The 14,755-nt window shown below is 32.8% G+C and overlaps 1 long non-coding RNA gene across 1 annotated transcript in view; it reads left to right on the top strand.

Moving 5' to 3' along the window:
• LOC143083703 (uncharacterized) overlaps nucleotides 1-14,755 on the top strand; it is a 221,748-nt gene that overhangs the window by 144,684 nt on the left and 62,309 nt on the right. The gene's annotated exons all lie outside the window — the stretch shown is intronic.

Raw genomic sequence — 14,755 nt, 5'->3', positions numbered from 1 at the left:
ACCAGTAATGGAATTGTTTTGCCTTTGGCATATGTCTATTTGATGTATACTTGAGTATGGAACCGTAGAATTTAGTTGTTATCATGTTTCACAAAAACATATTGCTTTACTTTTCAAATTTTTTTAATGTGTTTTCTTTTTTGTGTTCGTATCAGGAGTAAGATGGGGACCGTTGGAGGTGAAATGTCTGTCCAGTGGATATACAATAAACAGACATATGACATGTGACATGCGTACAATCTAAAACCTTGGTTAAACAGTAATAGGAAAGCAAAACTTTTTACATTTACATTTAAAATATTTTTTTTTTATCTAAATATATATTTTAAGTTTATAAGTTTTATAAGTTTTTAAAATGTAGATCAAAGTGTTGACATATTGCAACTAATGACGTCATGGAATTTGCAAACGATACTTTAAAGTAGGATGAACTTGTATATATGTCTAAAATACTTTACAGCAACAGATACACATTAACACGATCAGTCATTAATAAATTTGCTTACCATAAAACAAAACTAACTCAAATATTTCAATAAGCCAATCCATTACAATACATGGATCGTTATATCGTTCTTTAATCACGTGATAACATAAGCTGTTATCACCGCTTAAAGTAGTCACATTGTAAAGTGCAAATTGTATGATTTCAATCTCAGGATATGTTTACATGTATTAAAACAATTTCATTCGATATGCCGTAAGATATCTCATGAGCATCTCATGTTCCAATCAGGAAATCAGGTATCTTTTTCAACACCAACCAATAAATATTGACCATTGCAATAAGTAAATCCAATACTAACTTCGATTTACGGTTACTGCTTATGGCTTGGTTACCTCTAATGTTATCATCTTTAAAATAACTTACTACTTAAATGCATTGGCAATTACATATTGCGGAAATTCTGAAGTTTCAGCTAATAAATTTTATAATGTCAATTTTCTGACATAATGAAAAATTATCCGCTGAATTATATTACATTATTTATAATATGTTCAAGACATTTTAGTATATTGGCTTTTTTGAAGGATGAAACGTCTGCCTCGTTTCTGGATTTATATCAAGATTTTGACAATTAGACCCTTATTGGAGAGAAAAAAGTCTACGATAAAAGAGACCATTTCCTCGTCCCAATTTAAACGATTCATTACTTTGTAGAAACATTCAAGCAGCTGCTGCTTATAAACCAAAACATTTCCTAATTGTAATGATATACCAGATAGTGCACGATTATTATGATGTCAATAACAGAAGGTTGCTGTTTACCAAGAAGATATTAAATCAATGATTCAAAATTGTGCAAATGACTTCACAATAAAATTGAGAATGGAAATGGGGAATATGCCAAAGAGACAACAACCCGACCATAGAGCAGGCAACAGCAGAATGTCACCAACAGGTCTTCAATGCGACGAGAAATTCTCGCACCCGGAGGCGTCCTTCAGCTGGCCCCTAAACAAATGTATACTAGTTCAGTGATAATGAACGCCATACTAAACTCCAAATTGTACACAAAAAACTAAAAGTTAAAGTAATACAAGACCAACAAAGGCCAGAGGCTCCTGACTTGGGACAGGCGCAAAAATGCGGCGGGGTTAAACATGTTTGTGAGATCTCAACCCTCCCCCTATACCTCTAGCCAATGCAGAAAAGTAAATGCATAACAATACGCACTTTAAAATTCAGTTCAAGAGAAGTCCGAGTCTGATGTCAAAAGATGTAACCATAGAAAATAAATAAAATGACAATAATACATAAATAACATCAAACTACTAACAGTTAACTGACATGTCAGCTCCAGACTTCAATTAATCTGATTGAAAAATTATGTCTTCATCATATGAATATCAGCCATATCCTCCCCGTGATGGGTTTAGTATCATACCATCATAACATATATGAGAAGAACATAACCCGTGTCTTGCCAACAACTGGTTTATTTATAATAAATGTGTTTAGTTTCGATGCAAAGACCCTATAAGTGAATCATTATTAAAGCCAAAATATGCCATCTTTAATGACCTGACAACAATATCGTAACTATATCCCTTTTTATGTGTCTATTTAAAGGTTTTGTTAGCTTCTGAGGTGAATAATAACATTTTTGTGCTTTATAAAGAATATTTCCATAAAAAATTGAATGTGAAATACTTGAACGTATAAGAGATCTGCATGTTGAGCTATATTTCCGAATGATGTCCTTATACCATTGATAAAATTTAGTAAATGTTTTGACTAGTTTGTGATATCGAAAGCCCTGGTGTAATAATTTTTCAGTAATACATAAATTTCTCTCGTTAAAATCTAAAACATTGTTACATACACGAGCGAATCGTACAAGTTGAGATATATAAACACCGTAAGATGGTGACAAGGGAACGTCACCATCTAAAAATGGAAAATTAACGATAGGAAATGAGAAATCATCTCTTTTATCATAAATTTTAGTATTAAGCTTTCCGTTAATGATATATATATATATCAAGATCGAGGAAAGGGCAGTGGTCATTGTTAGTATTAGCTTTATTTAAAGAAAGTTCAACAAGATAATTTTTTTTATTATACATACTGAAGTCGATATTATTGAGAGCTAAAATATCATCCAAATATCTTAAAGTATTATTAAATTATTGTTTTGATGGGTCTTTGCTGATTTTTGTCATAAATTGTAACTCATTGCAATACAAAAAACAGGTCCGCAATAAGGGGTGCACAGTTAGTCTCTACAGTTAATCCCCATACAAGTTTGTATCTAACTTCAGCTGCACATTTGATATATATTTTCCAATTTGTTTGGTATTCAAGAACTTCAGCTACTACTCAGACTTTATAAAACGTCAGCCGTGTCTGAGCGGAATTCTGATTAATGTCACAAAACATATCGTACTTTTTTTCTGAAAATTTTCATCGTTCAAGATACTAGTACCAATATCTTGTTTTTGAATTTCGTATCAACTTCACAAATTATACATGACGGTCTTTAAGTATATATCCTATGTATTAGCGTTGTTTATTATCTCAATTACGTATCATAGTGTTCTTTTATTTGACTTTGTATATTTATCACCAATCTTCACTGTTAAGTATTTTTGAAATACATTTTTCGAAAAGACTTCCAAAATTTCATAAATTTGGTGTGAAATGACGGTGGCCATGGATGGCATAAACAAGTTCCGTTGGACTATTTGGTTTTAATTCTTAAAACAAAATAATAAAGTACTAACACCACACAAAACTGTTTTGTCCAGGTTTTTATTATAAAAAGTAGTAAAATTTGAAAATTTTAGTATTGTCGCCTATGGCCAAATAAATAGTACCGTTTTTCCTAGAAGTTTAAGATGATTTTCGAAAACTGAACAGTTATGTTTACATAGTATATTTTTGTTTACTTGGCTAATTTGTATCGTGCTACGAAGCTGATTCAATTTATTTCAGACTGTAAACACAACTGTATTCATATATTGTGTGGAGGAAACGTTCATTTCCTTACTGTTTTTGGGTAAAATATACCTATTTGAGTTCTTTTAAAAAAAAACAGCATATTGATTACAGAATCGTATTGTCATCCTTTAACAAAAACTGCGAAATAAATTACTGTCCCTAAATAAACTCTGGAAAGTGGATATATTTTATCAAAACAATACTAGCGAAAGTCTGTTATTAACTTGTTGTTCAATAGAACAATAATGTACTGTTAGTTATTATAATTTCCAACGGTTCGATAGTATAGTGGGAAATTATTGTAATAACGGTACTAGTGAATACTATTGATACGGGTACTTCTTATGTACACGTATATACATACATGTGTCACGTGATACTGATATTTAGCGGGAATATTTTCCCTTGTTGGTCACTTCTAGCCAAGCATCAGACTGGACAACAGTGAAATATGACGGACCCCGGTTTAGATAATTCCGTAAAGCAAGTAATTGTCCAAGAAGTACAAAATGCAGTATATGCTTCACTACAAGATTCCCTTAACCAAATCACAGCTTTGATAGATAACAGACTATCCACATTCCCGGGAAATATCCAGCAGTCTCAGCGAGATATCAGTCAATCCCAGATGTCCAAGATTGAGGAGACTTTGTCGGAGTACTATACTTTCAAACGGAAGGGGAACGAAAACCAGTACAAACATGAGGTTAAAGTCCTGACGAAGTTAACGGAAGCAAAAGCACAGTTAGACGGACCAGATTTATTCGTAGACTCCATTCATCAAGCTAGAGACAAGATTGTTGAAGGTATGGCAATTGTTAGAGACAGACAGAAACTCATTAAACTCGCTGATTCATATGAATTGGGTTGGGGAGTCGTGAAGGAGTACACAACTAATCCAATTGCCGACGACTCCGAAGATGAAAAGAAGATGATAAGAGCGCAAAATAGAGCTGAACGTAGGAGCAAGTCAGACAAGCTAAAAAAGTCAACGAAGACGGTCAGAAAAGTGCCCTATTCTACCAAAGAGAGAGATCCAACCCCTACTTGGAGAACAGGGAGATGTTTCAATTGTGGCAACAAGGGCCCTTGATCGAATGATTGTCCTGAAAAGAAAGATGAGATAAGTATATTTAAAAATTTTGAATGTACTAATTTGTATAATAATATGAAAGAATGTTATATTGGTCAAGCTGAAAATTCATTCAGTGCAAATGTAAACAAAGCAGAAAATAAACATACGATAGAAATTACTCAATCGAAACCAAGTGTCATTGGTGATCATTTTTTTACTAGAAGTTGATATACCTGTCTCACCTGTAGGTAAATTGAGGTCAAAATTACATGAATGGAAAGCTATTATTTTACTAGTACACATATTAATGATGTTATTGAAAACGGGTATAAGTTACCGTTAAAAACGAAACCAGAGGTTAAACATTTGAAAAATAACAGATCATCTTTAAACAATGCAGAATTTTTTGTTGAAGAGATTTACAAACTTCTTCAAAAAAGGTGCATTTCTGAGGTTTATTCTAAACCAACTGTAGTAAATCCACTTGCAGTAGCATTTAATAAAAAATAAACCAAGATTGGTAGTAGATTGTAGGCATTTGAATCCACATCTGTTTAAATTTAGGTACAAGTACGAGGATACTAAGATAGCAAGAGATCTCTTTCAAAAAGGAGATTATTTATTTAGTTTCGATATTCGATCTGCTTATCATCATTTGGAAATCTCAGATATACACAGAACTTTCAGAGGTTTTGCTTGGAATTTTGATGGGAATACGAGATATTTCGTTTTCAATGTTCTTCCTTTCGGTATATCAACTGCAGGGTACATATTTACAAAAGTACTTAGAGAAGTAGTTAAGCATTTGCGATCAGAAGGCAAAAGGATAATAATGTTTCTAGACGATGGGTTGGGAGGAGATAGCAATTTTGAAAGATGTATTGAGAGCAGTCAAATAGTTAAATTTAAACTAGAACATTTAGGATTTTTGATAGCACATGAGAAGTGTTTTTGGTTACCAAGCCAGAGATTAAAATGGCTAGGGTATACTTGGGATACAAATATAGGTAAAATATTTGTTAATGGAGATAGAATTATGAAAACTGAGAAAAAGATTAGATTTTTAATAGAAGAAACAAACGAAGGGGTAGAATTTTTTGGATCTAGATTTTTAGCTAGCATTGTAGGTCAGTTGATATCTATGCAGATAGTCATTGGTGACTTAGTTAGATTGAACACTAGATACCTTTATGATTGTATCCTGGGTAGAGCAAGTTGGGATGCACCAGTCAAAATTTGCAAAAAGGCAATTAATGAAATACATTTTTGGTCTATTTCATTGCAAAACCTCAATGATGCTGGAGTCGACATTTGTAAAGTCGATCAGCTGGATATTGTTGATATAGAAATGTTTTGTGACGCCTCGAAGTAGGCTTTGGTGGTAATTTAACATCAGATTTGAATGCAAAACTTTTTTGCAAGGAAATGTCCGGTAACTGGACATTACGAGAAAGGAACGAAAGTTCCACATGGCGCGAATTAGAATGAGTCAATAGGTTTGTACAAACTTTTGATAATACATTTAGTGAAAAAACCGTCAAAATTTATACAGACAATCAGAACGTACCTCACATATTGAAAGTAGGAAGTAAGAAACAGAAATTACAAGATATAGCTATTGACATTAAACAAACTTGTGTTGATAGCAATATAAACATTATTACACAATGGGTTCCGAGAGAGAACAACACACACGCAGACAAGCTCAGTAGACACACTGATCACGATGATTGGGCTATTCATTCTGATATATTTGATGAAATCAATAGCTTATGGGGTCCATATACAATAGACAGATTCGCCACACACTATAATACACAGTGTGAACGATTTAACTCTAAAATATGGTATCCCGGTACTGAAGCAGTTGACGCATTTAGTCAAAACTGGAACACAGAAACAAATTGGTTAGTTCCACCACCATCACTCATTTCCATGGTCGTACGTAAGGTAGAAAACGACAAAGCCAACAGCACGCTTGTTATACCGGAATGGAAATCAGCTCCATTCTGGCCGTTGCTTTTCGCATCTAACAATCTCACCAAATTTATTAAAGGTACAAAGTTTTTACCAAAAGAGCACTCAGTCGTTAAAGGTAGTGGTAAAAATGGCGTATTTGGTGAACGTATTCTGAGATTTCATATGTTAGCAATCAAACTAGAATTTAAATGTAATCAATATTATTTGCAGGCTTAAGATTGGAAGAAAACGCCCAGGCTGCCATAGACAACAGTGGTATATCCCCGGACAACAAACTTAGGAATTTGGTAAACAAGATGTCCAGCTTTATTATGGACTCCAAAGCCGAAAATACCAGTAAAAAGTATTTTTATGGTTTCAAACGTTAACGATAGAAAACTTTTATTAATTAACACAACATGTCAGAATTACCTGATAACCCAGTTCATGTTGCACTTTATTTGACATATCTTATTGACAAACATTGTTCTCCCAGTGTAATAGACTCCGCTGTATATTCTATCAAATGGGCCAATGAGCTTAATGGTTTCAATGATCCTACTAACAATTCGTATGTTAAATCACTGACTGAATCTGTTAAACGTTTGAACGGTAGACCAGTAGTCAAAAAGGATCCGATTAACAATACTATTCTTATTGATTTATGTTCATTGTACGAAAGTTCAGAAGATTTATTGATAGTTCGTGATTCGACCATGATTTTGATAGGTTATTCAGGTTTTTTGCGTTACGATGAGCTTAGCTCTTTAAAATGTAAAATGTAAAGATATCACAGTTTTCGATGATTATTTAGAGATACACATTTCACGTAGTAAAACTGACCAATACCGACAGGGTAATAAAATTTTGATTTCAAAAGGTAGCACTTTAGCTTGTCCATTCAAAATGTACAATAGATATATTAAGTTAGCTAGTTTAGATGAGAAATCTGATTTATCTGTTTTTATACCTATATTTAGATCTAAGGGTATAGCAAAATTGATACATAAGAATAAGAAGATGAGTTACACATCAGCTAAAGAGAATATTGTAAAACGAATTAGAATTGTCGCCCCTAATCTTAATTTAGGTTTACATTCTCTTCGTTCAGTCGGTGCTACCGCTGCTGCCCAGTCTGATGTGAACGAAAGGTGCATTAAGAGACACGGGAGGTGGAAGTCCGACACAAGTAAGGACGGGTACATAGATGATACATTTGTAAAGAGAATGTCAGTTTCAAAAACACTTGGGTTGTAAACTGAACTTTGCCCGCCCTTTCTTTGTGGTTCTAGTATTGCTGGGCTATCGGCTATATATAGTATTTTAGTATTTATTGATATGCCTAGAAATAGTATTTAGTAAAGTTGATACTTATAATTTCCAACGGTTCGATAGTATAGTGGGAAATTATTGTAATAACGGTACTAGTGAATACTATTGATACGGGTACTTCTTATGTACACGTATATACATAAATGTATCACGTGATATTGATATTTAGTGGGAATATTTTCCCTTGTTGGTCACTTCTAGCCAAGCATCAGACTGGACAACAATGAAATAAATTTCATTTTTTTAATTGAATTGTTATTCTAATTTGTACTTAGTAGGGATTTATAAAGTAACTTGATTTATTATTTATTCCATATAGTATATTTATTCAGTTATACACAGTCCAAGTGTACCTCTCGAGACGGTCTTCCGAGCATTTGGGTTTGGACACAGGTTTCCCAAATTTTCCACTTTTTTTAAAATGTAGTCTTTTGACTGCAGTTTAAATGGAGTTTGAACCGAGGTAACTCGTTTTTGTTGGTTTTTCCTGGCCGGCGGGATCGTTTATGACAGAGCCCATATTTTTGAACACAATTTCCTCGTTCATGTATATTGTATATATATATATCTATTATATTTATATTAATAAAATATGGGGTCAACCAGTATTGCTGGGATATCGGCTATATATATAGTATTTTAGTATTTATTGATATGCCTAGAAATAGTATTTAGTAAAGTTGATACAATAAACACATCATAGATACAAGGACTAAATTTAGTATATACGTTCAAGGAAGATTTCAACATGAGACAACGTTTTGGGAAATCTGTAATTCAGTGGTTGTCATTTGTTTATGTGTTACATATTTGTTTTTCGTTCATGTTTCGTACATAAATAAGGCCGTTAGTTTTCTCGTTTGAATTTTTTTTACACTGTTACTTCGGGGCCTTTTATAGCTGACTATGCGGTATGGGCTTTGCTCGTTGTTGAAGACCGTACGGTGACCTATAGTTATTAATTTCTGTGTCATATTGGTCTCTTTTGGAGAGTTGTTTCGTTTGCAATCATACCACTATCAGCACTTTCCACTACTTAACGCTTTGGGTCATGCACATGTACATTATGCCAACATCGTTTCCATCTGTAAAGTTATGATTCTTGGTGTCAGAAAACAAAATAGTTACTAACAATTATTGCTGACAAAATAATATCCATCACCATACCGCGTCAACCCACAACTATTCATTGTCAAAAAGTTTTTACTGAGAATTGATTTTAATTATTCCTCATTTGTACATCGTTTGCACAATTTCTTAAAAATTCTAATTCCATAGCAATTTGTTTCAAAATCAACCTTTCAACTTGTCCGACATGCTGTAGAAACACAATAGCCAAGTCATCAATAAACTAGTGAAATCAAAAGGTGACATTAGAGTTTTAGAGGGAGTTATCATTAAACAGAATTTGAACAAAATAGTCAACATGAAGAAAATGTTAAAATTGTTATCGAAGTTTAATGATATATTTGAATGAAAATGCTGATAATTTGATTTACAAATATCTATTATAATTTTCAATGGAATTTTCAACCATATAAAACCATTAAAACACATGTTAATAATCTTTAAAAAAAAAAAAAAGGAAAGAACAATGCATGAACTATAATCACTAAAACAAATCCGAATCACCAAAATTGTTAGTAAAATTTACAAATCAAATGACAATTTCTCATGTCTCAAGGATAATTAAGACATAATTTTAAAGCTTAAACATTGGAAGGGAGGTAACTCTTAATGTAAATGAAACTGATCAAATATCAGTTATTTAGCATAACAAAAAATCCAACCATTCAATTCTTGTTTAAATCAAACATTTTTTTTACTTTGGAACCTGTGGACACTGACATGGACAAATATGAAAAATTGGCCCAAATTCTAAATATATGTTTTAAGAATTAAACAAAATTGCACCTAAGCTGGACCAATTTGAAAACACGCACAAAAAACATAATCATAAATACATTTAGAATAAGCATAAAAAAAAACAATATTTCAAGAATAAATAAATTCCTTCGAAATAAGCACTTTAAACAAATTTTCGAAAAATACTTGTTTTCTACCCTTTTTGGGCTCCTCTATTTCTTAGAGGATATGACCATAGCTAACAAACTCAATCCAGCCACCCTTTTTTGTATGGAACCTTTGGTACAAATTCATTGAAATTCATCAACTTTTACTCAAGCTATATCATCCGGAAAAAAACAACATGTTTGCATGTAATCCCTTGTTGGCCCATAATTCTTACAACAGTGAGGGTAATAACCCCCAAAAAATTTAAAAGGGTTCCGCGGAACCAGTGTCTCGCCTAATCTTGCTGTAAATCGCAGGCTCAACAAAAATGAGGAAAAAATTATACTCTCGATATTATTTTTTAATTGTAAGAAGCTTCTGTCCAAGTTTGGTAAAAATCCAGGATAGTTTATGAATCTAACAAATGATTTACAAACTTTAACTGCACTGTTTGTAATGCTAACTGGAAGAAAAATTAAGTCAATTTATAAGTAAAATACGGAAAACCAGGAACAACATTTCTACTAAATTTCCTTCTAGATACTAGCTTTTGATAATAAACAAGCTTCTGTCCAAGTTTGGTGCAAATCCAGAATAGTTTAAGAAAGTTATTAATTTTTTTAAAACTTTAACCACAGAGTCAATGTAATGTTTCCTGTCAGAAAAACTTAAGTCCATTTATAAGTAAAATTTAGAAAAAATGGATTTTTTTTACAAAATTAACTTCTGGATGCTATCTTATCATAATAAACAAGCTTTTCGCCAAGTTTAGTAGAAATCCAAAAACTTTAGCTACAGAGTGAATGTAATGCTTCCTAAAGTTGATGGCTCGACAAAAATCAAACCAAACCATCCTTTCAAGGTATGAAATCTTCTGGTCCAATTTCATAGAGATCAATACAATAAAACTTTAAATCTGGAAACCATTTTTGTTTTTTCGGACGACGTCATACCCATACCATTGTACTGCCGCAACAAATATGAGACAGTAACCTTCCACTGAATTAAAAGCTGCCGAATAGGGCATATAAAGAATAGGAGTTAAACATGTGTGTGTCATAGCTTAACTGTCATATAGTTTGACAGATTAATATGGTTTGATTTCTATTCCATTTGCAAATTTACGTTGGTGATTTTCATCTACATTAATCTATATTGTAAATTCAGAAATCATTGCGCTGCGTGTATTTATTATTGCGATTTACGAAGAATGGACTTGATGTATTGATTATTTGTTTTACTCAGTCTGAAGCTTTCGATGTTGCTACATGAAAAGAGTGAACACTCTGAAATGTCTCGGTTGCTTCACTGACCATAGATTTTATGGTAATATTTTTTTACAAAGCGCAACAATGTCGGTATTCAGCACAAAAGCTAACAACACCTTTAAAAAGACTTATTCGTAAGGGATATAGATACAAAACAAGTTGTTTGTCAGTCATTGAGAATGGAATATTTGGTAATAATATTGATTCACTTATAGGGTCTTTGCAACGGAAATAACCGCATTCATTCTCAAACCAGTTGTTGGCATGATATTGGTTACGTTCTTGTCATATATTTTATGATGGTATACTAAACAACTAACGGGAGGGGTTGTGCTAGATTTTCATATGATGAAGATATAATGAGTTTACTGTGCGTATTGCTGTGCGTTTCTTTTTTCTACATTGGCTAGAGGTATAGGGAAGGATTCAGATCTCACAAAACATGTAAAGCCTTGCCGCATTTTTTATCATCTGGCCTTTGTTAGTCTTGTTTGGGTCTTTGTAATTATAGTTCATTTATATGTTTTGGAGTTTAGTATAACGTCCAATTTTACTGAAGTAGTACACAAATTTATTTAGGGGTGAGCTGGGTGCCACCTCCGGATGCGGGATTTTCTTGCTGCTTTGACGTCCATTAGTGGCCTTCGGCTGATATCCGCTATTTGGTCGGGTTATTTTCTCTTTGTCATATTCTCAATTTCCATTCTCAATTTTACTAAATATAAAGCTTTACTACACATAAAATTAACATGATCAACGATATTAGGTCAAGGTTAGGTAAACCATCAGAAATACGTGTACACCTTACAATCATTCCATATACCAAATATAGTTGACATATTGCATATATTTTCTTGGAAACAAACTTAACATTGACCAATGAATCATGAAAATGAGGTCAAGTCAGATGATACATACCAAACAAATACACCCGCCTTAAATATAATCGACATTGCTTAATAGTTTCTGAGAAACAGTTGAACTATGAAAACTTAACATGACCAATGAAACATGAAATTGAGGTCACGGTCAGTTGATATCTGCCAAAAAGCTTATATACCATACAATTATTCCAGACATCAAATATAGCTGTTGTATTGTTTTTAGTTAGAAAAACAGACCAGAACATAAAAACACTTGAGCAGTGAACCATAATGAGGTCAAATAAAACCGGTCAGACTGACATCGTAAAATATTGCCGTACACCAAATATAGTTGACCTACTGCATATAGTATTAGAAAGAACAAAATCAAAAACAAAACAAGAATGTGTCCATAATACACGAATGCCCCACTCGCACTATCATTTTCTATGTTCATTGGACCGTAAAATTGGGGTAAAAACTTTAATTTGGAATTAAAATTAGAAAGATCATATCATAGGGAACATGTGTACTAAGTTTCAAGTTGAATGTAACTTTAACTTCATCAAAAACTACCTTGACCAAAAACTTAAACCTGAACTTCACACTATTATTTTCTATGTTCAGTGGACCATGAAATTGGGGTCAAAACTATAATTTGGCATTAAAATTAGAAAGATCATATCATGGGGAACATGTGTACTAAGTTTCAAGTTGATAGGACTTCAACTTCTTCAAAAACTACCAAGGACAAAAACTTAAACCGGACGGACGAACGAACGGAGGCACAGACCAGAAAACATAATGCCCCTCTACTATCGTAGGTGGGGCATAAAAACTAACCAAAGAAACATGAAGGTGAAGTTAAGGTCAGATGATACCTGCCAGTTGAAAAATTTACACAAAATTTAGTAAGCTTATTCATTATAGTATCTGAGATATGGACTTAATCACGAAAACTTAACCTTGTTCACTTGTTCATCCATGAAATGAGTTGGAGGCCAGATGAAAACTGTTTATCAGGCACGAGGATCTTGCAAAGTACGCACATACTAAATATAGTTCATATTACTAATAGTAAGAGAGAAATCAGCATTACAAAAGATCTGAACTTTTTTTCATGAAAATGAGGTCAAGGGCAACGGACATGTCAAGATCAAGATATGTGATATGATTGCCAATAAGATATTTACACCAAAAATACAAATGAGGTGGATTTAAGTAACTGTGTCGTGTTTGTTGTTGTTGTTTTTTTGTTTTTTTTTGTCTGTCATTTTTTAACATGTTAACGTTGTCAGTTTGTCATCCACTTATGAGTTTGAATATACCTTTTGACACCTTCCGAATCATATTGTATTTAGTATTTTGGTGGCATCTCTTAATTTTTGACCATTTGTTGAAAATTTAAATGATATTTTGTCGATTATGCCTTGATCGTATAATGATTTAACATACTCAATGACTTGGATTTTCAGTTCTGCCATGTTAAATGAATTAAATTGGCAGTAATGTTGAGTATTTAGTTGTCTTGTGACTTCTGTTATGTAGTCTAGCCTGTCTAAAATAACACAATTTGAATTTTTATCTGCCTTTTTTATTACTATTGTTTCATCATTTTTCATATTGCGTAGCGCTATTCTTTCACCCTCAGTAAGATTGTTTTTTACATTTCTTTCTATTGGTAGAAAAGACAATTCAAGCTTGGTTAAATCTATTTATTTTTCCAACGTATGGCACGTAGAGGCAGGTTTATATCCTGTATTGCTACGAAATGGATGAAGGTCAGTTTTTTCTTGACTGAACATATACCGACATCGTAATTTTCTAGCAAATTCATTGTAATCTTTTAGTATAAGCATTTTAGCATTTTTGCTTGATGGCGTTGGTACAAATTTCAAGACTTTCGCCAACAGGATATATTCCTGATTTGATAATTTGCGTTTTGATAGATTAATTACATGCCTTTTCGCATCTGCAGTTCTTTGCTGCATATTGTATTTATTCCGTTCTTTTTTATTGTAGAATCGGAATTTGTGCTTTTTTAGCATTTCTATTAAAACGACGTGCCATTTTTGAGTTCACATTGGGTGATTCTCTTAGCTACGTGCCTTTGTTGAGCTCACATTGGGTGGCTCCCCAATGCGTGGTTGCATGGGTGTTTTATTATAACAAAATAAGCAATAGGGCTAGTATATTTGGTGTATGGAAGGACTGTAAGGTGTACATGTCCAACTGGCAAGTGTCATCTGACCTTGACCTCATTTTCATGGTTCAGTGGTTATAGTTAAGTTTTTGTGTTTTGGTCTGTTTTTCTCATACTTATCTATCCCCAATTCATGTATTTAGTTTGATGTTATATTTCTTATATTTGTAATTTTCATCGGAGTTTGTCAAATTAGTTGACGTCTTTTCTATTATATTCATGTGTTATGGTAAAGGAAGTTAATCACCACTTTCATTTATTAGTTTTGATTTTGTTCAACGTAATCTGTACGATATTTTATGATTGTAGTTAGATTCAAAACAAACCGGACATATATATAATATAGTTAATTGCTATTTATTAGTATTGCAATGTGCAGTGTTTAAATGTAATATCAGTATTTAGTTCTATTATAATTTTAAATCAATCCTATTTCTATCGTATTTTTGAGATATAGTTTTTCAAATGTGACGTCATTTTCGTGCTGTTTCAGAAATTCAAATGTCTGCGTGACGTAATTTTTGTGCTATTTTACTACTTCGTATGTGACGTCATTTTATGACTTTTTGCGTTGAGGCCTGGACCAAGTCGGGTGTG

Source organism: Mytilus galloprovincialis, chromosome 7, assembly GCF_965363235.1.
Source record: "Mytilus galloprovincialis chromosome 7, xbMytGall1.hap1.1, whole genome shotgun sequence".
Taxonomy (NCBI): domain Eukaryota; kingdom Metazoa; phylum Mollusca; class Bivalvia; order Mytilida; family Mytilidae; genus Mytilus; species Mytilus galloprovincialis.
Note: the sequence above shows the minus strand (reverse complement) of the source record. Positions and strands in the feature narration are given on the sequence as shown.